Source organism: Saccopteryx bilineata, chromosome 5, assembly GCF_036850765.1.
Source record: "Saccopteryx bilineata isolate mSacBil1 chromosome 5, mSacBil1_pri_phased_curated, whole genome shotgun sequence".
NCBI lineage: Eukaryota > Metazoa > Chordata > Mammalia > Chiroptera > Emballonuridae > Saccopteryx > Saccopteryx bilineata.
In genome coordinates, this window is record NC_089494.1 from 119119349 (window position 1) to 119124373 (window position 5025).

The window sequence follows — 5025 nt, forward strand, 5'->3', positions numbered from 1 at the left end:
ACTTTGGCCAGTTTATTCAGAGCAACAATAACTATAGCCAACAATTCTTTATGATTTACCATGTGCTCAGCCCTTGGTATTATATTTAATCTCTCCAGCAACCGTAGAAAAAGGAGGCTGTGGACACCATTATGTAAATGATAGAAATAAGATTACAAAAGGTAAGATCACTCACTCTAGGTCAAATACTCATTAGCGGACAAATCCAAATCCAAACAGACAAATTGTAGACCCTAAATCCTCTCCCTATCTTGCCTTCTCTGTGTGAAATCTATCAATCAATGTTTAATCCCATTATCCTGCTATCTAATACATTTTAAGGGAGAATAAGCTGGGTTCTCAGCAACTATCTCCACTTAAGATATCTTGCTTCTTTTGCAGTAATTTGGGGGTGCTATAAGAGAAAGGAAAATAACTATATCGAGAGAAGATTCAACCAGATTCTGTTGTCTCTTATAATGCTGCTATTATACATGAATATCATTTTTCTCTGAGAGCTTCTTCAGTGGGGAAGCCAACCAAAGCATGATGCACAGCCCAGACTAGGAAAAGGGAGATACTCTGTAGAAGCTTTAAGCTCATCTTCTTACCTCATTCTCAGAGCTCTGACCCCTCAGGACTGCCTTCCCTTACCACCTAACACATACAAGTTACCCAGCGCTCTTTATCTCTTTATTCCTTAAAATTTTTCATGGCATTCTATTTCTTTTATTTGTTTACCTTTCTTATCTTTTACTGTCGGTTCACTTTCAATATTATTTTGTATTAGTTTCAGGTGTACAGCTTTGTAAGACATAATTTTGCCCTTGATGTTTCCAGTACTCGCTTGGCACCATACATATTTATCACAGCATCATTGACTGTATTCATTATGTTGTTCTGTAACTACCGATCTATACTTCTTGATCTCTTCACCTTTTTATCTCAGTCCCCCAAAGATCCTCCCCTCTGACAATCTCCAGGCCACAAAATAAATGAAAATTGAAACAGATCCAATACACACAAATCCCAGGGTACAGTAAGCTCATGGGTGCTTTTTGTTTGTTTGTTTGGTTGGTTGGTTGGTTGTTTGGTTGGATTTTATTGCTTTAACCCTAACACCTAGACAGTATGTGGAACATAGAAGCAACTCAACACATATTTTGGAATAAATGATCCAGGAAATGAATAGATTAGTAAAAACTAAATATTCATTTTATAAGTAAAAATCTGAATGCCCCAGAAATTAAGTAATTTATACAACTTTTGTCATTAGTATATAGTAGTTCCCCATTATCGGCTTCCCAATATTAAATAGAAAACTCCAGATATAAACACTTCATAAGTTTTAAATTATGTGCTATTCAGAGTAGCATGTTGAAGTCTGTGCCATCGTGCTTGACGCTGCCCAGGACATGACTCATCCTTCTGTCTTTGTACCACGCTTATTAAGGCCCCGCCCTTCAGTTCCTTGACAGCTGTCTGGGAAGTCAGGTCCTTGGTTATGGTATCTCAGCGCTCATGTCTGCTTCACCTTCTTTAATTAGCAGCGGCCCTTAAGCACACAAGTAGCTATGATGGGAAATCAAATATTCAAAGAGAAGCCTCAAAGTACCTTTCTTTGAGTGAAAAAGTTAAAGTTTTTAGTTTAATAAAGAAAAAAATGTATGCTGAGTTTGCTAAGATGTACAGTAAGAACCTTTGAAATTGTAATGTGAAAAAGGAGAAAGAACTTTGAGATAGTTCTGTTGTTGCACCTCAAACTGCTAATGTTACAGCCAAAGTTCAAGGCAACAGCTTAGTTAAGACAGACAAGGCACTGAATGTTGGGGCGTGGAAGAGATGAACAAGAAACGTGTATAAATCTAGATCTAGATACATATTGTGCTGTAGTATCCATGATTTAAGGCATCCACTGGGGGTTTTGAAATATCCTCATGGAAAAGGCCAATACTGTATCAGATCTATGATTAGAGCTCAGGCCCACTCTGTCCAGTACATCCCATATATGTGCCGTCTCCTCAAGAATGATGCGGGACTTACAAACCTCTGTCCAGCCAAGGAAAATGCCATTAGCTTTCTGGTACACCAGAAAATAATTCAAATGATCAAGGGTGAAAAGTCAATCATGGTGATTTCTTACTGAAATCATTATGCTCCTCAGAAGCTATGTTTAGGTCATTCAAAAATTGAATCATATTAGAAGCAAGCATATTGGTTCTTAAAATTCAATTACCAATATGCAGCAGGAGTCTTTAATCTGTGGTGCACTAATTTCACATCTGGGAATATATTGTAAAGCAGTAATATAAAACAAGATAGATGTATGCACTTATTTATAACCAAAAATCATTTTATGAAGAATCTAAATGTCAAATAATTGTGTATCAATGGAATATTTTAATGGAACATGGAATTCTTATGAGATAAAATTAATTGATTAAAAAGTAGTTATATATAATATAACATTTTATACATATATATATGAAATATTTTATAGTAATTGTGCATAGCAGATATACAGGGACTTGACAGAAAAAAAAGACACTTTTGAAAACTTCCCAGTTTTTATTTATTTATTTATTATGACAGAGACAGAGAGAGAGAGACAGATAGGGACAGGCAGACAGGAAAGGAGAGAGAAGAGAAGCATCAATTCTTTGTTGTCGCACTTTAGTTGTTCATTATTGCTTTCTCAAATGTGCCTTGACTGGGAGGCTACAGCAGACCGAGTGACCCCTTGCTTAATCCAGTGACCTTGGTTTCAAGCTGGTGAGCCTGCATTCAAACTGGCAACCTTGGGGTTTAGAACCTGGGTCCTCTGCCTCCCCATCTGACACTCTATCTACTGTGCCACCACCTCGTCAGGCCTAACTTCAAAGTTTTTAGTGAGTACATTGTTTTACATAAAATATGTGAATAAGGCAAAAGTTAAACAAAAGAACAAAACTTATGTCCTGATTAATTAATTATTGGTTATATTCAGTATATAAATCATTGATTGGATTGTATGAATCCATTTGCAAATTTAGTAAGTTAAGTTCTGGATAGATACACAACCATAATTATCCCTTGCCATAGAAGGAAAGTGTTCATTTCCTAATTTATATATTGTAACCTAATTCCCAAAGTGATAGTATTTGAAAGTGGGAACTTTGGGAGGTGACTCAATCATGTGAGTAGGTTTCCTATGAGGAGATGAATGCCTTAGGAAGGAGGACTCAGACAGGTCTTTTCCTTCCACTGTGTGTGGGTGGAGTGCAGAAGCTGCCATCTGCGAACTAGAAAGAGTCTTCCCCAGAGTCCAATCCTTCCCAGCCCTGGGTATCGGATTTCCAGTGTCCAAAACTCTGATAAATAAAGTCCTATTGTTTGTAAGTTCACAGTATTTTGTTATAGCAATCCTCATGTTTATTTGCTTTCATTTCCAATTTTTATGTGATTGGATTCTCACTACTAGGTTCTGCAGATAAGTTCTGAAGAAACTAGAGAAAAAAAATCTGGAAATCTACAATATAAAATAAAGGGTTTTTTTTTGTTTTTTATGATAGAGACAGAGAGAGGGATAGACAGGGATAGGCAAACAGGAAGGGAGAGAGATGAGAAGCATCAATTCTTCGTTATGGCTCCTTAGTTGTTCATTGATTGTTTTCTCATATGTACCTTAACCGGGGGGCCACAGCAGACCAAATGACCCCTTGCTCAAGCCAGTGACCTTGGGCTCAAGCTGATGAGCCTTGCTCAAATCAGATGAGCCCACGTTCAAGCTGAACACCTCGGGAATTTGAACTTGGGTCCTCCACGTCCCAGTCCAGTGCTTTATGCACTTTGCCACCACCTGGTCAGGCCAAAATATAGTTTTATGCAAGCAGTGTTTATATATATATATGCTTACCCTGAGAAAACACATTCAACATTTCTGGGTTTGACTCTGACACAGTGAAGTGCTTGATATAGCAACAGTAAACTAACAATGGGTCAGAAATTATAAACACACAGAAAAGGAATTAAGAAGGATATATCTATTGAAATGGCATTAAAAACAATCTAGACATTGATAAAGGCAAATCGAACTGAACCTCTTATACTTCAGCAGAGGAAATGAAGAAAGGCTATTTTTGCCTCTGTTGGCATTTTAATTCTTGGAATAAGGCACATAGGGATTGAAATAAATTGTTTGGTATTCAAAGTTTTATTTCTATTTCAATATTTGCAATTACATATTTCAACATGATAACTAGAAAGTGATAGATTAGTGCACTACCTGGGATTGCTTAGGAGGGCCATATCAAGATAAGACATTAGAAGAATTGATGTGAAAACAAGAGTAGAAGCTCAAAAAGCCACCTGCATTTTACTCGGCAAAATAACTAGAAATACATGTAAATTGACTTACAAGATGACCCTGAAAAATCTTACAAGTAAGCAAATGGTTCCCTAGACAACTACTTTTTTGGATATGTGCAACATCACTCTTTTGTACAACATGTCCTCACCATTGGTAAGTATATTAGTGATGATCCAAGCTAAACTAGTGTTTTACTCCTCCCAGGAAGTATCTGAAAGTTCTGTTCAAGCAATCAGACTAAACTGCATACAAGATTCCTCCAAAAACTAACTTAGTCACATTGCTTCATTTAGTGTCACTGTATACCAGGCTCTGTGCTGGGCAATGGGATACAGAGATAAAAAAGGTAACATCCCACCCTGGTTGGTTGGCTCAGTGGTAGAGCGTCGGCCTGATGTGTGGAAGTCCCAGGTTCGATTCCTGGCCAGGGCACACTGGAGAAGCACCCATCTGCTTCTCCACCCCTCTCCCTCTCCTTTCTCTCTATCTCTCTCTTCCCCTCCCGCAGCCAAAGCTCCATTGGAGTAAAGTTGGCCTGGGTGCTGAGGATGGCTCCATGGCCTCTGCCTCAGGCATTAGAATGGCCCCAGTTGCAACGGAGCAACGCTCCAGATGGGCAGAGCATCACCTCCTAGTGGGCATGCCAGGTGGATCCCAGTCAGTCATATGTGGAAGTCTGTCTCTCTGCCTCCCTTCTT

General features: G+C 38.4%; 1 non-coding gene across 1 annotated transcript; it reads left to right on the forward strand.

Annotated features, from left to right (window-relative positions):
- The first annotated feature begins 4683 nt into the window (after positions 1-4683).
- TRNAI-GAU (transfer RNA isoleucine (anticodon GAU)) lies at positions 4684-4759 on the forward strand. The gene has a single exon. It is a non-coding gene; the product is annotated as a tRNA-Ile (tRNA).
- The last annotated feature ends 266 nt before the right edge of the window (positions 4760-5025 follow it).